Raw genomic sequence first — 23,853 nt, forward strand, 5'->3', positions numbered from 1 at the left:
AATTTTACTTTGCTTCTAGGATCAATGCCTTACTCCTGTCTACTACTAGTAGCACAGTTTTTTTTTAGATTAGTAGCACAGTTTTATGTGGCCGCATGTGCAATCTCATCTCGGTTTTGAAGTTGTTTATTTCCTGAATCAGGAACATGTAGTGGCCTTCATGTTAGGTTTTTGATGCTTGCTGCTAGGTCAATGACAAAGCTCTCAAATTTCTAGGATGGGTTCGAAACATGTAGTGGCCTTTTTTTTAAATTAGTAGCACAGTTTGATGCTTGCTGCATCTATCCTTTTTTTTTATTGTTGCCATGCAAGGGTGTTAGAACAGGATCAGCTAATACTTGTCATTGATGTTAGATACATTCCTTCCTGCTGTAGAATGAGGACCCAATGTCATTGATGTTTTATTGTTGCCATAGTTTTTTGCTAGTTGTATTTGCAGTACTAAGCTTTATATAATCAAGTGTTTTTTTTGTACAACTATCAAAATTACTATATGAATTAAAAATTTTATAGAAAACAAAGCAATGGCGGACTTGCCTATTGGAGAATGGCGCGAGCCGAGCCCGGCTCCAAGTGATCATGGAAGCTCATCGTCAGACGAGAGCACCTCGTACGAGGAAGAGGAGCTAACACCCCCTATCGAGAAGAAATGTTGTATGGAGGAAGACGAAGATCCCACCTATAGTCCTACACCGGATCGTCATCCTTCAACACTAAAATCTCGGACCCCGGCACGGGATGAAGCAGATCATGAGGATCGCGTGAGTAAATAATGAATATATACAATAGTAGCATAAGATGGCGGCCTTCTCGATTATGTATGAATCTAATGCGAATTCTTGTCCTCAACAGGTGCTGGTGGTACCTATGCGTTTGGAGTACCCTGAAGAGAGTGAAGAACACCCAGAGGAGTGTGGATTCGGTCCCACCCCGAGCACATCAGCCAAAACTGCCGCCAGTGCCAAGAGTAGTGAGAAGAAGAGGGGCCAACATGGGAGGCACAAGATTCACAGCAAGGTGCATGTCATATGCAAGATTGGGCCACATGGAGAGCACTTGGAGCCAGAAGAAGTCATCGGCGTCTTCAGCAACCAGTGCTCTTATATAGTTAGGCAACACGTGTCGATCACATATTCGGATTGGAGGAAAGTCCTGGCAGACTTGAAGGGTGCTCTCTGGGGAGAGATGAAGAGGCGGTTTATATACCCAGAGGACCAATTTGATGAAGATCTGTGCAAGCGCCATGTTTTGTTTATTGCCGGCAAAGCACTTCGCAACTTGAGGTCACACCTCAATAGGCAGTACGTGCAGGAAGGGAAGACACCCTACAAAGACTACAACTTCATCACTCGTGAGGTCTGGGAAGAGTTTGTTGAAAAGATGAGTACCGATGATGCAAAGGCCAAGGGCCAGGAGTACTCTGAGCTCGCAAAGAAGAACGTGCTACCCCACCACCTGGGCATGACAGGGTATGCCGTAAAGAGGAAGAAGTGGCGACAGGAGGAAATGGAGGCAGATGCGGCCGGGCTGGAGAATCCATTCAAATAGGTCGACGAGAGGGTATGTGACTACTTTTACGCCCGTCGGCCTAAGAAACTCAAGAAGGGCATGGCCAAGTATAATGAGGCAAAGGCCGAGGAAGCGAAGGAGGCAAAGTTCAGTGCTGCCAAGCAACAGGGGAAGTTCAAACTAGTCAGTCAGCACGACTTGCTGCCCGAGGCGCTAGGAAACCCCGAGCATCATGCCCATGTGCGGTGTAACATCCGTACTTTTACAGAATGTTCTATTATCCAAAAATGTGAATTTCAAAATTTTTGTGGGAATGTTGTAGATAAATGCACTTAAGTAAGAATTCACCCCTTCTAAATTCTTAGTAAACTAAAATTTGTTTTGAATTAAGGATAATTAATTGCTAGTGTGATTCATTTGGAGTTGGAGTTTATTTGAATCTACCTTGCTTCCAATTGATTTGGATTCCTTTTGTTTGAATTGTGTGGTATTTTATTTGAAAGGGCCATTCAAATAAAATACAAAAGCTAACAAACCCCTAACTCTAGCTGGACCCAAACCTCCTAACCTGACAACCCAGCCTGGCCCGGTTTCACCAAACCAGTCCGCACCAGCCTCTCACGTGCGCTTGCACCGGCCAGCTAGCACAGCACAGAACCCGCCGGCCCGATCCGCCCCAGCCTGGCCCATCTTTCCCTTGGCAGACTGGTTCGGCCCGCTTTCCCTTTCCCCACACGGACGGCCCGTCCCGCCGGCCCAGCACCGCCCTCACCTCTCTTCATGTGCTGCTGACCACCCGCCCCCACATGGCAGCGCCCCTTTCTCTGTTCCTCTTCCTCCTCCGATACTTTTCCCCGACGCCGCCTTTGTTCTCCGCCTTGCCCCGTTCCGCTTCCGCGCCAACGCCGTTCCGCCCCGAGCTCGCTTCAGCTGCCCAGCGCCGCGCCTCCCCCACACCACGACAAGACGCGGAGACGGCCGCGCCCCTTTTCCCCTGCTCCCTTGACCGCCTCGCGCCCCAATCCGAGCGCCGAGCGGTCGGATGCGCGCCACGCACCCCTAGCCCGGACGTCGAGGATCCCCGCCGTCCATTAACCTTGGCCGCGTCCGACCCTAGCCAGCCGCCCTATAAAACCACCAAATCGGCCGCCGTCTGAAACCCTAGACCACCAGGGCCTTCTTTTCCCTGTGCGCCACTGCTTTCCCCCAAGAACAGAGAGGAGAGGAGAAGAGGTGGAAGCAGAAGGAGGAGTGTGGGAGCCGAGCTCGCCGAGGGGCTGGGCCGCGCGTCGCCACCCCTGGAGAAGGAGCCGCCGCTGGGAGCACGATGCCACTACCGAGCTCGCCGAGGGACAGAACGCCGCCGCCGGCACCCGACGCCGCTGCCGCACCAGGAGCCCGCCAAGGAGAAGCAGCGCCGCCGTCGGACCTTCGCCATCAAGCCAGCACCCGTACGATTACGTCGGCGTAGCTGCGCGGCCTGCACTGCACCAAGACGCCACGGCCTCGCCTCGTCCCAGCCTCGGCCCATTCTTCGTCGAGCCATCCGGTAGGTCGCCGCCGCCTCGCCGCCCCTCGACCTACCATGCTTCCGGCCTGCGTGCCGAGGACCCTTCTGTAGCTGGCCGTAGCACCCCGTCCCATCTTTTCCACTTGCAGGGACCCAACGCATCGCCACGAACGAACCCCGCAGACCGCTATCCCTCTCGCCGTTCCTGTTCCGATCGCCTTTGGTCGTATCGCGGCCCTGGCTTCCCAGGTGCCCGCGCGCGTTCTTGCGCTGTGCGGCCGAGTTCAAAGGCCGCGCCTTTGGCCTCGCCAACCTGCGCTGCTGCGTCCGGCCGTTAACGTCACCGCGCCGCCGCTTCCGGCCGTTGACGACGTCGCGCCGTCGCTTCCGCGACGCGTCCAGGCCTCCATGGCTTTTCTGCTGAACACCCGTCGAGCAGTCACGATGCACAAACCACAATCACGCCGCCCTCCGCCCTCCGTTTTGCTCCGCTGTTCTCGAGCCCGTTCGCTCGCCGGCGTCCACCTTTCGCGTCGCCGTCGAGCCGTGCGCTCGCTGCGGCCATGCCATGACCTTGGCCATGCTAAGGGCAGCGGACACGCACTACCTCCTGTCAAGGCCGAACCTTGCCTTGCACACGCACGCGAGCACAAGCCGAGCACAGCCAGCCTTGCCCGCCGCGTCGCGGCCAAGCGCCCGCACGCGTTAGCAGACCCGTGCGCGCAGCTTGCTTGCCTGGTGCCCACCAATCCTTGCGTAGATGCTAGCTGCAGGCCAAAACAAGCACGTGAGCCTTGCTCTGTAACTCTACACCACCATGCAAGCCTCCTCCACGTTGTAGCTCGAGCACACGTTTTGCCATGTGCACGTTAGTCTAAGCTGGGCTTTAACCTTGCTTGTGTTTTGCTTGCCGTGGCCTGCCTTGCCAAGCGCACGCGCGCGACCTGGCCGCGCGTCTGACCCTGCACGCCGCCTTTTGGGCATGCCTGCGCTGCGCCATCGCCACACCGTGGCTATGCCCGGCGCACGCGCGCACACCGCCCAGGCTTGAGCCACGCCCTTTTGGCCCGCACACACCGCTGCGATGTCGTGTCGCGTTCGGCGCGGACACACACCGCCTCGCGCACGCCCGTGCCTGGCCCAGCTCCGCCTTTCCGCCGCGCGGTCTCGTTTTGCTTTGCCGCTCACCATCGAGGCTGAAAGGCCACGCCTTGGTCTCACCCCTGAGCTCGCCACACCGCCACGTGCCGTGCCACAGCCTAGCCTAGCCTCGCCGCCGTGAGCCAGGCCCAGCCTTGCCTCGCCGCCACCTCGCCAAGCCCAGTAGCCAAGCCGGCCCGTGAGCGGCGGACCGAGCCGGTCCTTTAAGCGGAGCCGAGTCCCTTTTGGGCCAAGCCGAGATGACCCATGGTCTTTGAGCCCAGTAACCGAGTCCCCTTTCCCTTTCTTTTTCTTTTAACCTTTTGACCCCTTGGGACCCACTTGTCATCCTCTAATGAGTGGCTGACTGGTGGGGCCACTGACTGGTGGACCCGCTGACCTGGACATTGACCGTTGACTGTGTGTTTTCCTTTTTCCGAAAATCCTTTGTTAATTTCAGAAATAGACTTAGGCTTCAAAAATTAATAATTAATTATTCGGAGCTCCGAAAATTATGAAACCAGTTTCATAATTTTTCTAAAATCATGATCTACCCGTTAGAGTAGGTTTTGGTGTGATTTGGATCTTATTTGAATACTTTTGTGCACTTTTGCACTTTGGCCCCTTGGTAATTCGTAATTACGAATCGACCCTTAGCGAGGAGGAGCTGATCGACGCCCCGGACGCCCAGAGGACCCGGGAGGACGTCCCGAACAACGGGAAGAATCTGAAGACCTAGGACGACTACGAGAAGTCTCAGGTTCACGCCCATCTATGATTTGATTACCTATTAGACATTGCTTGCTAGAACTGCTATCGCTTTATTACTGTTATGAGATGAACCTGCATAGCCAATTGTGTGCCCTTATTCCTTGAACTCCTAATATAAACCATGTTTGAATGGTTGATATGCTTGCATGTGTATGTGTGGGATTTCCTCGTGTTATGATAGTCTTGGCGTGTGTGGAGATCACCATATCAGGAGTTGGTGACTAGGGCTTTTAGCAGGGGGCGAGCAAGTTGACTTTGCTGGGGGTGTGTGTTGGGCACACCCTGCGAGCACCTGTTGCGGGAGCATGTTTGTGTCATTGGACAAGGTTAGACACTGGAGGTGTTTTGTGGGCCTTACTTGTAATGGGTGCCAGTCGTGGACCGCTGTGGCGGATACGCATGAGGACGGAGATGCTCGCCCCGGCATATAAGGAACCGGTTGGTGTAACTATGATTAGTGGGACTTTGTGAGCGTGCACACCACTTATCAACTATGCGGGTGGATCCGGTCCGAGGCTAGTAAGCGTGGTGCCAAGCCTGTAGGCAGATGTAGAATCGGTGCAGGGGAAGCAGGTGTGGACCTGACGTTACCCGATTCGCGGGATTCATGGGAATCCTATTCTAGATGGCTTCACAGTCCCGAGGCGACCTCTTGCGAGAGAACGCACCCAAACCCAGGAAAGCAGGATGGTGCCATGGCTGCTAGATCTTGTTCTCAGTAGACCGGTGCCTCGGAGTCAGTCGGAGTTGTCTGCTGGCTGGCGACGGGGCGAGTGGGTACAGGTGTACAACCCCTGCAGGGTGAAAACTATATATATAGCCGCGTACTCGGTCATGTACATTCGTACTCTTCTGTTACTTCCATTAGTTAGTGTGACTTGATACTTTTCTACCTCCCTCTAGCCTACTTTCCTGCTTGGATAGCAGCTGAGGTGCGAGGAGAGGGAGTTCTCGCACCGACTTGGTTATCAGGGACTTAGGTGAGTCTCGGAGGTGTGAGTTGACCGGGAGTCCGGGATGCCGGAATGGCCCCGCGTCAGGTGACTTGGCAGATGCTATACTTTGTTGATGCTACGCATAGAAAACCCTAGCCTTATCCGTTGACTATTTCTTATATCATAATGCATCCACTTAAAGCTTGCATACAGATGGTGACGTGAACCTATCCCGTCCTTGGGGATAGTTTGGTAGATGCAGAATCCGACTCAAAGATCGACGATGACTTTAAAGGAAGGACTAAGGACGACTCGTGCTTCGCTCAAGTTTGCCTGTGGATGAAAGAAAACGTCAAGATGAAGGATGCCCCAGAAGTCTAGCTACCGCTTCCGTTTTCTGGTTGTTCCTTTTTTGCCCAATGGGCTTGTACCAGATGATTTCGTACAACAATCCGCTGGATTATGTAATAATTAAATCTTTGTTGTGTTTTATCGCGAAGTATGACTGTGATATGTAATTGAAATGAGTTCTGTATGTGATAGCTACTAATCCAGGGACTATCACGATGATACAGGGAGTCGGGTTGTCCGTTCGACAACCCGGTTCGTTTCAGTTGGTATCAGAGCCATAATTGACCGTAGCACGAGCCATAGCAATGGTTGTTAGATTTAGGATTCTCTAAACGCTTCCGTCTACTTTATATACCCCCTTGAACTATAAGTCCTTTCTTTTTGATTCTTTTCCTCACTTCCGACTCATTCTCTTACCTGCGCTTATCGAACTTCTCACGAAGCCCTTAGGATGAGATCGAGACGATCTCGTCGACAGACAAGTGACCCTGAGTTCCTTAAAGTAGAGACTACCCTTTCAAAGAAGTCCGTGCACTAATAGCTGTGCGAAATAGTCTTCATAGGATGTTTGATTGCTTGAGTGCCTGATTCTTGATTGGATTTTGTCTATTTCTATGGTTCTTACTACTGAGTGTAGGTTTTAGAATGTGTGCTCTTTTTGGTGAGTGACGTACATTAAATAGTACATCCTTTCGTCAATCCTTCGAAGAAGATGTCAAATCAAAGAATCAGCCGCTTGATGGCACGTTTCGATGAAACCGCTCAAGAGGAAGCTACCACCGCGAATCAAGGTCATGCTCAGGCATCTAACCCACCTACGGAGCAAGGCAGAGGTGCAGCTTTGACTGCTGGAGCTCCCCATGATCCAATTGGAGAGGTGGTTGAAGGAGAAGACAAAGAAGACAGATGGACAAAGTAGAAGATGAAGCAAAAGAAGAAGCCGACTTGATAAGGAACCGACGAAGAAGAAGTTGAAGAAGAAAGAGTCGAGAAAGAAGAAGTCGATGAGAAGATCAACGATAACTCTAACACCCTGCTATCAAGGTGCAGAGGCAAGACCGATCGTCAACAAGAAGCACCACTACCTTAAGAGCCAACCACGACAGAAGCAACAACAACTCAAGCCTTCGGATCAACACAAGGCATTGGGGTACCCCGAGAGACGAACTGAATCGGAATAAAAACCTTTGAAGTCCAAGGATGTACATCGGGTACAAATTGGACAATCGGACAGAGTAAATACTCAAAGAAGTGCCCTAGATTGAGGATAACAAGGAATGCATTCCGGAGGATTGCCTAAATTGCCACCCAAATGAAGATCTGCGAGATAAAAAATAACGTACCAAGCATGACTGCAAGATCATCCTACCAAGTATTGGTTCAGAAGACGTAAGGAATCGAAGAAACCCAGCGGTCACCCGAACAAGATCAGGGTGTAACAAAGGTATTAGGGAGTGACCATGTGTTGAAACCAACCCAATGGCGAAAGTGATCCTACGAAATAATTACTATTGGAGTAAGGAAATCTGATTACTCCCTGGAAATTTCTGGTCTGAATGAATAAACGGAAAAGACATAAGCTTTGGATGACAATGATGAAAGAATAAAGATGCCCTTGATTGACCAATACGAGATCGACGTTCAAGACCCAAGCCCTAGGATGATGGACCGTCACAAGTGATTGCAGAGGACTTCAGTTGGTGTCAGACTAACCATGAATATCCAAGAAGTACAGGATCATTGTGGAAGTTAGACCTTTGAAACCAGATTCTGGCTAATGCCTAATACACACCCAGATGGATTGAACGAGAGTCAGTTGGTATAAGGATACGAGCTCGGGTATCGGACCACGATGTACTCGGGATGTTCAGAAAGTTTCAGTATATCTAGTGGAGAAAGCTAGGTATACATTCAGGAAACACAATGGTGTTACAAGAAGAAAGATGGACACGAGATAATATCCCGCTAACACCGCACTGGGAACGCGGTAATCGAACAGTTCAGTAACCTTCACCTTTTACGAAACCCTAGGAAGCCTTTAATCTCAGGGACGAGATTCTTGTGAGGGGGGAGACTGTAACATCCCATACTTTTACAGAATGTTATATTCTCCAAAAATGTGAATTTCAAATTTTTTGTGGGAATGTTGTAGATAAATGCACTTAAGTAAGAATTCATCCCTTCTAAATTCTTAGTAAACTAAAATTTGTTTTGAATTAAGGATAATTAATTGCTAGTGTGATTCATTTGGAGTTGGAGTTTATTTGAATCTACCTTGCTTCCAATTGATTTAGATTCCTTTTGTTTGAATTGTGTGGTATTTTATTTGAAAGGGCCATTCAAATAAAATACAAAAGCTAACAAACCCCTAACTCTAGCTGGACCAAAACCTCCTAACCTGACAACCCAGCCTGGCCCGGTTTCACCAAACCAGCCCGCACCAGCCTCTCACGCGCGCCTGCACCAGCCAGCTAGCACAGCACAGAACCCGCCGGCCCGATCCGCCCCAACCTGGCCCATCTTTCCCTTGGCGGACTGGTTCGGCCCGCTTTCCCTTTCCCCACGCGGACAGCCCGTCCTACCGGCCCAGCACCGCCCTCACTTCTCTTCATGTGCTGCTGACCACCCGGCCCCACATGGCAGCGCCTCTTTCTCTGTTCCTCTTCCTCCTCCGTTACTTTTCCCCGACGCCGCCTTTGCTCTCCGCCTCGCCCCATTCCGTTTCTGCGCCAACGCCGTTCCGCCCTGCGCTCGCGTCAGCTGCCCAGCGCCGCGCCTCCCCCACACCACAACAAGACGCGGAAACGGCCGCGCCCCTTTTCCCCTGCTCCCTTGACCGCCTCGCGCCCCTATCCGAGCGCCGAGCGGTCGGATGAGCGCCACGCACCCCTAACCCGGACGTCGAGGATCCCCGCCGTCGCTTCACCTTGGCCGCGTCCAACCCTAGCCGGCCGCCCTATAAAACCACCAAATCGGCCGCCGTCTGAAACCCTAGACCACCAGGGCCTTCTTTTCCCTGTGCGCCGCCGCTTTCCCCCAAGAACAGAGAGGAGAGGAGAAGAGGTGGAAGCAGAAGGAGGAGTGCGGGAGCCGAGCTCGCCGAGGGGCTGGGCCACGTGTCGCCACCCCTGGAGAAGGAGCCGCCGAGGAGGACGCCGCCGCTGGGAGCTCGATGCCACTACCGAGCTCGCCGAGGGACAGAACGCCGCGGCCGGCACCCGACGCCGCTGCCGCACCAGGAGCCCGCCAAGGAGAAGCAGCGCCGCCGTCGGACCTTCGCCATCAAGCCAGCGCCCGTACGACTACGTCGGCGTAGCTGCGCGGCCTGCACTGCACCAAGACGCCACGGCCTCGCCTCGTCCCAGCCTCGCCCCATTCTTCGTCGAGCCGTCCGGTAGGTCGCCGCCGCCTCGCCGCCCCTCGACCTACCATGCTTCCGGCCTGCGTGCCGAGGACCCTTCTGTAGCTGGCCGTAGCACCGCGTCCCATCTTTTCCGCTTGCAGGGACCCAACGCATCGCCACGAACGAACCCCGCAGACCGTTATCCCTCTCGCCGTCCCTGTTCCGATCGCCGCTGGTCGTATCGCGGCCCTGGCTTCCCAGGTGCCCGCGCGCGTTCGTGCGCTGTGCGGCCGAGTTCAAAGGTCGCGCCTTTGGCCTCGCCAACCTGCGCTGCTGCGTCCGGCCGTTAACGTCACCACGCCGCCGCTTCCGGCCGTTGACGACGTCGCTCCGTCGCTTCCGCGACGCGTCCAGGCCTCCATGGCTTTTCTGCTGAACACCCGTCGAGCAGTCACGATGCACAAACCACAATCACGCCACCCTCCGCCCTCCGTTTTGCTCCGCTGTTCTCGAGCCCGTTCGCTCGCCGGCGTCCACCTTTCGCATCGCCGTCGAGCCGTGCGCTCGCTGCGGCCATGCCATGACCTTGGCCATGCTAAGGGCAGCGGACATGCACTACCTCCTGTCAAGGCCGAACCTTGCCTTGCACACGCACGCGAGCACAAGCCGAGCACAGCCTTGCCCGCCGCGTCGCGGCCAAGCGCCCGCACGCGTTAGCAGACCCGTGCGCGCAGCTTGCTTGCCTGGTGCCCACCAATCCTTGCGTAGATGCTAGCTAGTGCAGGCCAAAACAAGCACGTGAGCCTTGCTCTGTAACTCTACACCACCATGCAAGCCTCCTCCACGCAGGCCCGTATCTAAGCACGTGCGGGCCGTGCGACCGCACAGGGCCCCCGAATTTGAAGGGCCCCAAAATATTAGATATATATTAGATATAGTCATGTAAATACTTTAATTTAGTTAATTATTGATCCAATTTGTAGCAAAATATGGCCCAAATTGCTCCTAAAAGATAAATCATTATAGCCGTATCACTTATCACTTCCTTTTACATGGGTGCTACTCGGGGTCAGGTGTGTGATCTCGAGTGGACCTAACACAGCACCACAACCTCTCCAGGATTCCATATTTTGAATTTAAAATCGGCCTAATAAACCAGGACCCTCAATGCTTTGTTGCTAAAACAAACTTTTTTTGGAAAAAAATTTTGTTGCTCAAACAATAACAATTGTTCCAGCAATAAAAGAAATTATTCTGGAATAAAAAAATAGTTATTAGACCTTTTGTGATGATTTAACTGCCAGTCACACATGTGACTTCTAACATTTGTACTTTCACACAGCACATCACGCTTATCGCGCTTGCCGGCTGCTATCGCTTGGTATTCGCGATCCTGCACTAGGCCACTAGGGCCCAGTCCATTGTTTCGCACAGGGCCCTCGAATTTACCGGTACGGCCCTGCCTCCACGTTGTAGCTCGAGCACACATTTTGCCATGCGCACGTTAGTCTAAGCTGGGCTTTAACCTTGCTTGTGTTTTGCTTGCCATGGCCTGCCTTGCCAAGCGCACGCGCGCGACCTGGCCGCGCGTCTGACCCGGCACGCCGCCTTTTGGGCATGCCTGCGCTGCGCCATCGCCACACCGTGGCTATGCCCGGCGCACGCGCGCACACCGCCCAGGCCTGAGCCACGCCCTTTTGGCCCGCACACACCGCTGTGATGTCGTGTCGCGTTCGGCGCGCACACACACCGCCTCGCGCACGCCCGTGCCTGGCCCAGATCCGCCTTTCCGCCGTGCGGTCTCGTTTTGCTTTGCCGCTCACCGTCGAGGCTGAAAGGCCACGCCTTGGTCTCACCCCTGAGCTTGCCACACCGCCACGTGCCATGCCACAGCCTAGCCTCGCCGCCGTGAGCCAGGCCCAGCCTTGCCTCGCCGCCACCTCGCCAAGCCCAGTAGCCAAGACGGCCCATGAGCGGCGGACCGAGCCGGTCCTTTAAGCCGAGCCGAGTCCCTTTTGGGCCAAGCCGAGATGACCCATGGTCTTTTAGCCCAGTAACCGAGTCCCCTTTCCCTTTCTTTTTCTTTTAACCTTTTAACCCCTTGGGACCCACTTGTCATCCTCTAATGAGTGGCTGACTGGTGGGGCCACTGACTGGTGGACCCGCTGACCTGGACGTTGAACGTTGACTGTGTGTTTTCCTTATTCCGAAAATCATTTGTTAATTTCAGAAATAGACTTAGGCTTCAAAAATTAATAATTAATTATTCGGAGCTTCGAAAATTATGAAACCAGTTTCATAATTTTTCTAAAATCATGATCTACCCGTTAGAGTAGGTTTTGGTGTGATTTGGATCTTATTTGAATACTTTTGTGCACTTTTGCACTTTGGCCCCCATAGTAATTCGTAATTACGAATAGACCCTTAGCGAGGAGGAGCTGATCGACGCCCCGGACGCCCAGAGGACCCGGGAGGACGTCCCGAACAACGGGAAGACTCTGAAGTCTCAGGTTCATGCCCATCTATGATTTGATTACCTATTAGACATTGCTTGCTAGAACTGCTATCGCTTTATTACTGTTATGAGATGAACCTGCATAGCCAATTGTGTGCCCTTATTCCTTGAACTCCTAATATAAACCATGTTTGAATGGTTGATATGCTTGCATGTGTATGTGTGGGATTTCCTCGTGTTATGATAGTCTTGGCGTGTGTGGAGATCCACCATATCAGGAGTTGGTGACTAGGGCTTTTAGCAGGGGGCGAGCAAGTTGACTTTGCTGGGGGTGTGTGTTGGGCACACCCTGCGAGCACCTGTTGCGGGTGCATGTTTGTGTCATTGGACACGGTTAGACTCTGGAGGTGTTTTGTGGGCCTTACCTGTAATGGGTGCCAGTCGTGGACCGCTGTGGCGGATACGCATGAGGACGGAGATGCTCGCCCCGGCATATAAGGAACCGGTTGGTGTAACTATGATTAGTGGGACTTTGTGAGCATGCACACCACTTATCAACTATTCGGGTGGATCCGGTCCGAGGCTAGTAAGCGTGGTGCCAAGCCTGTAGGCGGATGTAGTATCGGTGCAGGGGAAGCAGGTGTGGACCTAACGTTCCCCGATTCGCGGGATTCATGGGAATCCTATTCTAGATGGCTTCACAGTCCCGGGGCGACCTCTTGCGAGAGAACGCGCCCAATCCTGGGAAAGCAGGATGGTGCCATGGCTGCTAGATCTTGTTCTCAGTAGACCGCTGCCTCGGAGTCAGTCGGAGTTGTCTGCTGGCTGGTGACGGGGCGAGTGGGTACTGGTGTACAACCCCTGCAGGGTGAAAACTATATGTATAGCCGCGTACTCGGTCATGTGCATTCCTACTCTTCTGTTACTTCCATTAGTTAGTGTGACTTCATACTTTAATACCTCCCTCTAGCCTACTTTGCTGCTTGGATAGCAGCTGAGGTGTGAGGAGAGGGAGTTCTCGCACCGACTTGGTTATCAGGGACTTAGGTGAGTCTCAGAGGTGTGAGTTGACCGGGAGTCCGGGATGCCGGAATGGCCCGCGTCTGGTGACTTGGCAGATGCTATACTTTGTTGATGCTACGCATAGGAAACCCTAGCCTTATCCGTTGACTATTTCTTATATCATAATGCATCCACTTAAAGCTTGCATACGGATGGTGACGTGAACCTATCCCATCCTTGGGGATAGTTTGGTAGATGTAGAATCCGACTCGAAGATCGACGATGACTTTAAAGGAAGGACTAAGGACGACTCGTGCTTCACTCAAGTTTGCCTGTGGATGAAAAAAAATGTCAAGATGAAGGATGTCCCGGAAGTCTAGCTACCGCTTTCATTTTCTGGTTGTTCCTTTTTTGCCCAATGGGCTTGTACCATATGATTTCGTACCACAATCTGCTGGATTATGTAATAATTAAACCTTTGTTGTGTTTTATCGCGAAGTATGACTGTGATATGTAATTGAAATGAGTTCTGTATGTGATAGCTACTGATCCAGGGACTATCACGACGATACAGGGAATCGGGTTGTCCGTTCGACAACCCGGTTCGTTTCATGCGGGGCATATCCTCGAGGCATAGCCGGAAGAATGTGGACTCATGGCAATCCGACGCCGCCTCGCACCACACGAGGCAGAGATATAAGGAAGGGCTCATCCAGAAAGGGAGAGATGAGGCAATGGAAGACATTGCCATGGGGAAGATACAAGAGGCGTTCATGAGCAACGACCCCAAGATGATGGAGCTGAGGAAGAAGATGTTCCTCCAGGTTGGCGTGTTGCCACAACAGCCGGCCGGTACCTCACAACCCCAGAGGTTCCCAGTCGATGAGATCACAGAGGAAACATTGGCCGTCCTCCAAATGCCCTTTTGTAGGGCAGGGAGGAAGAATGATGTAGCGCATGGATTAGTACAACCGCGACTCTGAAGCCAGGTACAACGGGCAGCCTATCCCGCCCGATTACGCTGTGGTGAACATTGCATGGGTGGCCGAAGAACACAAAAGGTTGAACTTGACTATCCCCTTGAATGCGGAAACACAACCATCAGCCATGCTTTAGGCCTTATCGTGCTATGGAACAAGGCAGATATTGTCTTAATGGAGAAGATGACGTCGAAACCAACGCAACCATCGCCATCTCCCCCAGGTAGCCCAAGTGACGATGACAATGCTGGTGGCTCAGGTAGCAATCCTCGACGTAGCCCGCCCCCCGACAAGAACGACCCACAAGGAGATATAGGGGGTGCACCGGGCAATGATACACCGCCTCCAAGTGGTCCAAAGGGCACCAAGCAATGTCCTGCTGCGCCGAAGAAGCATATAGTAGAAGATGAGGACAAACCGCCCCACCTTACTACAGAGCAATGGGCCGCATACCAAATAGCAGAAGACTTCACCTACACAACAGCGTTTGATAGGTACACAACGACAAATTTGACTATATATGGTTGTTTATAATCGTTGTCTTTGAATTTATTAAAAAATATCTTCTTATAATCGTTGTTAAAATTACAGGGAACCAACACCGCTGGAAGTCTGGCCCCTTTCTCCTGATTGCCCTGATAACTACGAGCATGGCAAGTTTATGTTGCCCTTGGGCCAGCTTGTCCAGGAGGAGTCATGGGAGGTTCGGAGGTTCCATCTATGGTACATGCATGCTGCGAAGTTAGGCATGAGGGAATTCATTGTCAGGGCCTCGAAGGAGTACTTCCACTTGGAGGACGATTGTTATTTCACCATCGACTTCCATGACATGCATAGGCTGCTGCGCCGCAAGGACCTTGGCATCGTGCAAGTCACCCTTTATGCCATGTAAGTGATTATACCTGTCCATCGATAAAGGTACGCTCATTATGATCAAACTAACAATGCCATGACAACGATTTGCATTGTGCTTGCAGGATGCAAGCATATGCTACCCAGCAACTAGGGGAAGATATTATCTACCTATCTCCTATGCATATTACCCAAAGGGCCATTAGTGGATACGATATACCAGACACGCACCCAAAGTTAGTGAATTTGACCGGTCTACAGCGAGTGGAGGTCCGAGTTAAAATGTGAGGCGAGATGTTGTATAGAAAAGGACAATACATCTTAGAAGCCATGAAGAAGGTTCGGGGCAATGGGTGTAACCTTGCCGCGCACCAATTCGGGTAAGTTAAAACGATACTTGCTATGTTTCAATTGTGATTTTTCATGTTTTTCACCATTTGCGTACCAATATTGTTTCAATTGTGTAGCGGGGGAATCATGGGCCACTGGGTTGTATTTGTCATCTATCCTCAGGATGGAAAGGCTGTCATATTCGATTCCTTGCGCCATACGCACAATGACGCGTATAAGGATTTCGAATACTGTCTGCGATAGTAAGTGACGACACAATTCCTTATGCACTCAAAGTATTTATTGAATTTGTTGTTGACACTAGTATTTCATATACAGTGCTTACAGGAAATACGCGGAAGACCCCGATTGCTATGATTAGAGGTCCGAGAAAAACAAGCAGAAGAATGGCACAATATTGTGCCTCAAGCGAGATTTTCCAGTATGTATGAAGAAGATTATGTTCTACTACATTTGCATGCAATCTATGTGTCCTAATGACTATGTCTTACATTAATGCAGTGCGCGAAGCAACCTGCAAACTCAGTATTGTGTGGATACTATGCTTGTGCATACCTCATGACTGCCGGATGTTACAACAGAAGCTGGCGATAGCTCAAGAAATCTGTAGCATGGTGGCACAGGTCAAGGGTGGACAAGTATGTCATCAACCAAATAATATCTGACATTTGTAAGTTTGTCACTGATGAATGTTGTCATGTTGGGGGTCTCGCCTTCTATGACGAGAGCGATCTAGCAACGGACGACAAGTTCGTGAGGCTACGCAACTGGAGAACCCAACTTAACATGAAGGACTACAAGTTGCCGGAACTCGATTAGATGCCTTTAGCTTTTGTAATCATTTGAACGCAAATGTCGAATTGATGTATATACATTTGTGAATGGATGTAATATACTTGTTGAACATGTACTATGCAAAATCGGATTGGCCCCTAAATGGATGTAATATGTGTTTTCTGATTGGGTTTTCAAATTCGAATTGGTTTTCAAATTTGATTTTAAATTCAAAATCAAATATACTTTTTTTAATCTAGAAAAGCTTAACGGAGGCAGTCAAATTAAAACTGACTGCCTCCGTTAAGATACAATAACGGAGGCGGTCAAGTTAAAACTGACCGCCTCAGTTAAGATACATTAACTGAGGCGGTTTATGTAACATGACCACCTTGGTTAATTCTTTTACCGAGTCGGTCGGGAAACTGCTTCGGTAAATGCCTCCATTAACCGTGACGGAGTGTCCGAGGTGGTTGGGCTGCCCGCCTTGGAAAAGCCATTTTGACCTCCTCGGAAAAGGAATTCTGTAGTAGTGTATCCTTGGAAGTCATGTTCCACCTTAGCCGTTTCTCCTTTACTCGAGGACGAGCAAAGGCTAAGTGTGGGGGTGTTGTTGACGACTACTAATTACCAAATTTAGGCCGTCAACTCCTGCATAAATACATAAAATGTAAACATCAACATAGTGGTAGGGGTTTATTACTGACCATTTCCATGAGTGTTGGTAATTATTTGTATGCAGGACAACTAAGGGAGAAAACACACTTCATTAGCAAGGGAACATACTCCACAGATCAAGGCAAAATGCACAACCAACCAGAGAACACGGTTTAGGCTCAATAGGATCAAAACAAGCCCAAAGACCAAAGCAAACCAGCATAGGACAGGCCATGCCCCATTGGATTAGGACAAGAGACACTAGGACAGCCCACTAGAAGAAGATTGGGGGCGGTTGGTGGCAGTGGGCCATTGGCCGACCACCATGGTCGGCCGACCAGCCCACTCCACAACCGACTTACCCCCATTGAAGTGTCACCTCTTGATTGGCTCCTAATGTCGGTTCAAGGAGGCATAGCCCCAACTCTCAGCCGAGCAAGCCTTGGCACCCATATATAAATATGAGATGGGGGGCTCCAAATGAAGACATCCATCCAAGTGCTCTCTCAAGCCTTCTCTTGGTTTAGAGTTGTCTTAGAGTAGGGAGAGGGTAGAGGTACTCAAGAGGGGCGCCGGTCTTTGGCGCTCTTCTCCATTTTGTACATCTACGAGAGTGAGAGAGTAGTTTGGGAGAAGTGCCGGGGTATCGGCACTCTGCCCCAGCTTGTACCTCTATGGATGCTGCTACATTCTTCGAGTTTAGTAAGTATTTGTGGTTCCTATCTCTAGTATTTTACTTGGTATAGTATATGCTAGTAGTGCTTGTAGTTAAGTGAGATCAGTTCTCTTACTCTCGGGTTCGTCGCTCTGTATTCATACAGAGTGCTATAGTTTACTATGGTAGCTCATACGTAGTTAGACAGTAGTAGTAATCAATAGCATAGACGTGGTGTCTAGCCTAGGGGTTATCCTTCGTTTGCCTTATATCCCACGGTTTGTTAGAGGTAGGCCGTAGGTGGTGACAGCTATGACACCCTAGGTGTCCGCATAGTAGTTATGTATCTATTATATGCATCATGTGCTTGAATTGCTTGAAAAATGATCTTTTTGTAAATATAAAAGGTTATATGTGTAATTATGATTTTATGCAAGGTCCTTTTTATAGTTTTATTTGAATAGGATGGGTAATTATAGCTTTTTGTAGAGGGTGTTTTTGCAAAAATATAGTGTAATCATTGCATGGCAGGAAAATTTTCAATTCAGCCTAAGTTTAAAGTGAATTTGCATTGAAAAAGACAAAATTCCCTGGAATTTAAAATCCCTCCTATGTTTTCAAAAATAGCTCTTGAATCTTTGATCAAATAATTTTTTGCACAACATCAAAGTTGTAGATCTTGAAAAGTTGAACAACTTTCTTGTTGGGCACTTTTTCATTTGAGCCCTAGATTAAAAGTTATCCTTGTTTTACAGTTTGGTCCCTGGAATTTTTGGAAATTGCAAAACAGCCCGTTTTCCCCTTCCTCCTGCCTGCTTGCTTGCTCTGCTTCACGGCGCCGCCCGTCAGCGCCGCCCGCCCGCCGTGGAGGGCCAGCCCGGGCCACCTCCTGCCTGGTCGCTTCCACGCGTCGCACCTGAGCATCCCACCGCCCTCCTTTCCTCGCCCTTCGCACTAGTGCCCTCTCCCTTCGCCACGCTGCCAGAACCGCCCGTGCGGCCGCCACCTCGCCGTCGCCGTGGCCCAACCAAGACAGAGCCTGCCGCCTTCTCCTCGCGCGCACACGAGCAATACAAGAACCCCAGAAACCCATTCCACTCGCTCTTTCGCTTATTCCTCGCTCCCACGCCCCAGAACGCCGCTGCCGCTTCACCCGCAACGTCGGCAAGGTCACCCTCGCCGTCGACCCGCCATTCCAGAGCAGCTCCGCCCGCGCTGACCCCCTAGCGAGCTCCGTCGTGAGCCCGCGCAGCTCCCCGACCCGGATAGCCCCTCTTTCCCTCACCGGAGCACCCTAGCCGCCGTTAAACCTCCGCCGCCGCCGCCGCCGCCCTGCTCCGTCGAGCCGCCGCCTCCGAGCCCCTCCCCGCACCCCAAGACCACCCAGAGGTGCGCCTTGACCCGGTGAAGCTCCCACTCCTCTTTCCCCTCGCCGCCGGGGACCCCCTCGCCGGGATATGGCCGGTCAACGCCGCACCCCCTCTCTGATCACCGGCCAGGGACCTCGGGTTGAGAAGAAACGAAAACCCGGGGGGTTATTTGAATACCTCGTGACTCAAATGAATAGTAGTAGCAAGGACCTTTTTGCTATGTTTTGCAGTGAACTTTGAAATTCAATAGAAATTCATAGAAAATTTGTAAAATAGCAAATCCAGTTGTTCTGGAATCCTTGTGTAAATCTCTATGCAGTAGAATCAAAATATAATGGATATTTGTTGAAAGTTTTTGCTGCACAAATTGATTTGTGTTACTAGATATATAAAGACTAGTTGTTTTATCTTTTTCTTAACTGATGATGGAAACCATGCCTTGCTGTGAAATTTTTATGGTGGTTTTTTCATGTGACATTAGTGTTTCTATAAAAATTTCGTGGTTAGTTCTCATGTTTAGCTATTTCTTTGATTTAATCTTTGTTTAGTAGACTTTAATTATGATAAATAGTTTGTATTGATGATAAATCATGAAAATATTTATGAGTGTTATTTTTGAATAGTTTAGCTTGTACTTGAAGTTTGAGCCCCAGTTCATGAATAGAACAGAAGTTAAAAGTGAATCTTGTTAGATTGATGTATGTTTTATTTATTTTCTCATAATTAGTTATTTCCAGAATAAATTCCGAAAAATTTATGAGGTGCTCATAATCATATGATTTCTGTTTTTTTTTAATTTTGAGCTTCTGTTTTGCTCTGGTTTGACTTGTGTAATTCAATCTTGTTCTAGCTGTTGTCTGAGTAAATGAATTGTTCTGATTAAATGGCTGCATGAGTTGGCATGAAATTTTCAGGGTAGATCACTCTGTTTACCTTCTATTTAGTGTAATTTTTGCTAAATTTATTACAATTTTTTCTCTGAGTTGTTTATTTATTAGCAAACCATAGTTTAATTGCTATAGGAAACTACTCCCACTTGTTTAGGAAGTTATTATAGCTTTCTTGTGCTGTTGATCATGATGCCTTGTGTAGTTAAATATGTTAAGTTACTACTCTATAAACGATTGCCCATGTGTGTATTAATTTTGTTTGCTTAGCTTCACCACATCGTGAGTGTGTTTATAATATTGTTCTTGCATTACATATAGATACGACTGCTTTATCGGATGGGACGTACGAGTTGATCCCGGATTCCGAAGAAGGTGATCTCGAAGCTCAAGTGAACACTGCTGTACTAACTGAAGCCCCGGACCAAAGTTCGAAAGAGCCCAGGGCTGAAATAGTTAGTGACTACCAAGAAGGCAAGCCCCGGACATAACCTATATTTCAAATTAATACAATTTACTGTTATTACTTACTTGTGCATTTATAGTTCTTAGGATTTGAATTGAAACCCTAGATGCATGATCCTAGGAACCTATGTACTGAACACTAGACCTGAGTTCGAATAATTGCTAAGCTTATAGGACCGGTAAAAGTCGAGTGATTGCCTATCACTCGCGAGCTCTATAGGAATTGTTCGTTTACTTTCTGTTATCAATATAAGGACGATGGACGGGGTTGTGTTCTATATCATAACCTTATGTGAGACCCCGTCTGTGTTGATGAGCTTGCTAAGGTCGCGGTGTGTGGTAGTGTTGGTTAAGTTTTTGAACGTACTAGCCACATGCCGTAAATATGGTACGCGGTAAGCCTAGTAACCGATTGGACCGGGGAGTGGATATACCTATCACTCTCTCTTTAGAGATAGGCTTTTAAATGTTATTGTTGATCAACACTGCGACTTCGAGGGACAAGGTTGGACCTTGGAGCCCAGTAGTCGGGGAGAGTGACCCTATCCACAAGCCGGAAAGAAAGGTAAACGGTTGTTTGGGAACGACCCGATGGTGTTCCAAACGTGTGTGTAAGGTCTGCCTGGCTAGGTTAACAAATTCGATTCGAATCGTCTGCCTCCCACAGTATGGGACTGCATGATCTCTTTGCCACACAGAGTAATAAGAGCAACATTATGATATTCAATTTTGATGTTTGCTTAAAGATCTACTATAATTGGATAGTAGTTGCTTACATAGAATGGTTAATCAACTAGAATCTTGGAAGCTAAAATTTGAAAATAAGGACCTACTCTTTATTGCTTTTCAGCAAAAGGAAAACCAGAGCCTCACAAGAACCCTGCATAGTCTAGTTAGGTGGGCTACGTATACCCGTTGACAGTTAAGTCTTGCTGAGTATTAGAATACTCAGCCTTGCTGTTGAAACCCTTTTTCAGGTATGAGTTTTGAGGATCAGATCGCTAGCTTGACCTATCCCTGCTCTTTGCCTCCTGGCTGGTCCGCAGAGTGGGATACGTCTTCGGCCGGCTTTAACCCTAACGAGTGATACCTTGCTTGGGCTAGCCTGGTATTCTTTTGCGACGTGTTGTAGCCGTCGTGTGTTATCTTTCGCTGTTTAAACTCTGAATCTTTACACTTATGGTTTGTATAACTGTTTTACTAAAGTTGGTTTTGTAATAATGGTTTGAACTGGTTTGTAATCATTACTTTGCCTGTGTTGTAAAATTCTGATTGTAATATCTCTGGACTCGCCTTCGTGCGGGGTATGCTTGTTCGATCCGAGAACCGATGGTTGTATCGGGACGTTACCTGACAGACCAAGAATTGTTCCGTTTGAAGTGCGTTTGAGCTGGTGTTGCCTTTATGGTGAAGGCCTGCGCACTTGAACCGGTGGTTGTATCGGGACGTTACCCGACAGACCAAGTCCTGTTTTAAGCGTTTTAGCCCCTGAGCTTTCTAGAATTAGAACCCGCAGTCCTAGCCCTGCAGTTTTGCGAGTTAGACCCTAGATCTACTTGTTAATTACATTTAGGTCCCTAGTTTTTGCAGAAAACCCCTGGAAAGCCTGTTTTTCTTACAGTTTAGCCCCTAGATCTTGTTTTAGGCCTAGTTTTCACGTTCTAGCTCCGTTTTAGGCGTTCTTTATGTCCACGCGATCGTTGTAACGCGTAGAATAGTTCTAGCTTAGTTTTGTTTGCTATTTTCATGTATTGTTGTATTATTTCTTAGTGTTAGCATTTGTTTGCATGTATGTTTATATTGTTGCCTTGTTTCTGGCCATGTGTTCGTGAGTAGACGTTGAGCTACCGGAGGAGCCCTAGTACCAGTACCCGGAGCATCCACCACCTTCTGATCAGTTTGAGCAGCAGGAGCAGTTTGAGGAAGGCAAGTATAACATGAACAACACCCATCACTTTTAAATACATTTTCATACTGCATTTTAATACTGTATGCCTATAAGGACTTTCCTAGCCACTTTATTACCTTATATATATCCCTTGGGTTGCATTTTGGGTTAGATGTGCTTGGTTGCAGCGATATAACACACTTGGTCCTTTTTAATTAATTTGATTAATGGTATATGCAACTTAATTCTGGGAGTGGCCCTCTGTCATCTGTGCTTGAGTGGCTCACGTCTCGTTAAAAATTGGTTTTTGTTAGAAACATGGTTTAGGGGCCAGCACGGTGCTTAGTGCTGGGTTTGCCACTCTCCATAAGGACCGGTTCATAGAGCGACAACCTGGGACAACAGCGCTACAACAAGACTGGAATGGGACTGTCTTGGCTTACTAATTAGGTCTTTTTGGTTTGGAGTAACTTACCGACGGGGCAAGGGTGGTAAGCTTTAATGGTCCCTGCTCCTTCGGCTTGGTCTGTGCTTCTATGTCTTGTACCTCCGTGAGGTGGGCCCCATTGTCGCTGATCCAACCCTCGTGGTTACTCCTTACCAACGAGATTCTTTGTAACGGCCTCGTAGTGTGCTTTGTAGCCATCTCACCTAAGGAAGTGTGATGAACAACTAGCGTAGCCCACGACTTGTAGGTAAAGATGTGCAACCTTTGTAGAGTGTAAAACTGGTATACTAGCCGTGCCCACGGTCATGAGCGGCCCAGATCCTCCTTTTGATTAGTGGGGTTATCTTCCTTTGGTTAGGAGGGTTTCCCTGGGTGGCTTGGTTTGGTTTGGTTCTCAGTAGTTCATAATTAATTCTGATTAATTACTATGTAACTGGGTTTATGGTAATTCATCAACTTGTAGTAAATAGCTTTAATAAAACTGTGCCAAGACTTAAAAGCTAATGCAGTTGAGTCAGCCAACCTTAGAGCCTCATAGTTTGTGTTATACTTGTTGAGTACGAGTTGTGTACTCACCCTTGCCTCCTCTACACTTTTTCCTCATGTTCTTTTGGGGATACTCTACTGTTGCTCAGTTCCTGCCGATGCGAGGGAGTTCACCCGGAGCTACCAGGAGTACGAGGACTTCTAGGCGCTCGTCTCCCAGTCGACGTCCCTGTGGCACCCTGCTCAGCTTCCGACGAGAGTTATCGTATATGTTTTACGCTTCCGCATACTCTGTATCAGACATTTTGTCATTATTGTAATAAATAACATTCGTACTCGCTTTATTATATCTTTTTACGTGATATGTGCTATGATATACTGTTCATTCTGTTGTATATACGTGTGATATGTGCTTTGATTGCTCGGTTTATGTCCTTTTATAAACCGGGTGTTACAGAGTGGTATCAGAGCTATATCGACTGTAGGACGAAAGCCTAGATAGAACTGGTCGGGTTTTAGGTCTTCTTCTCTATAAGCCTTGTCTGCTGAAACTATTTTGCTATTATACTCCTTGAATTCTAAGATTTTTTATTCGTCTTGCCTTGATTTCTCTCTATAAAATTGGTTTCCGTAGATTCTGGCCAGAAGTAAGTCGACCAACCATCATAGGTATAAGCTAGATGACCCCTTTATAATAGCATGATAGAACGTTCTGCGACGCGTTGTGCTAGTCGAGTGGTGTGTTAAACTCGGCTAAGTTGTGAAATTTGTATGCTTGATATTATGCTACATGTTTGATTTGGATTTTTGAATGATTGCATAGCTTAGTAATTAAAATTTGTTTAATGAAAATCAGTTTTAAGTTAAAGTTAATTGATTAATAAAGTGAGTTAGAATGTTGGGGTTAAAGCCATGCACTCTATCCTGTCTACTTTATCATGCCTAAGTCTTCCTTGCAGATAGATATCATATCCGTCTGAAATTATTTCTGCAATATCTTTGCTCATACATCTTTTGTTCACAT

At 48.9% G+C, this 23,853-nt stretch overlaps 1 long non-coding RNA gene across 1 annotated transcript; it reads left to right on the top strand.

Annotated features, from left to right (window-relative positions):
• Positions 1 to 9,222: 9,222 nt before the first annotated feature.
• LOC120674347 lies at positions 9,223 to 16,124 on the top strand. Its single transcript, XR_005675059.1, has 7 exons — positions 9,223 to 9,610; positions 11,980 to 14,490; positions 14,588 to 14,884; positions 14,974 to 15,228; positions 15,316 to 15,441; positions 15,518 to 15,620; positions 15,701 to 16,124. It is a non-coding gene; the product is annotated as an uncharacterized LOC120674347 (long non-coding RNA).
• The last annotated feature ends 7,729 nt before the right edge of the window (positions 16,125 to 23,853 follow it).

This window comes from Panicum virgatum, chromosome 2K (assembly GCF_016808335.1).
Source record: "Panicum virgatum strain AP13 chromosome 2K, P.virgatum_v5, whole genome shotgun sequence".
Taxonomy (NCBI): domain Eukaryota; kingdom Viridiplantae; phylum Streptophyta; class Magnoliopsida; order Poales; family Poaceae; genus Panicum; species Panicum virgatum.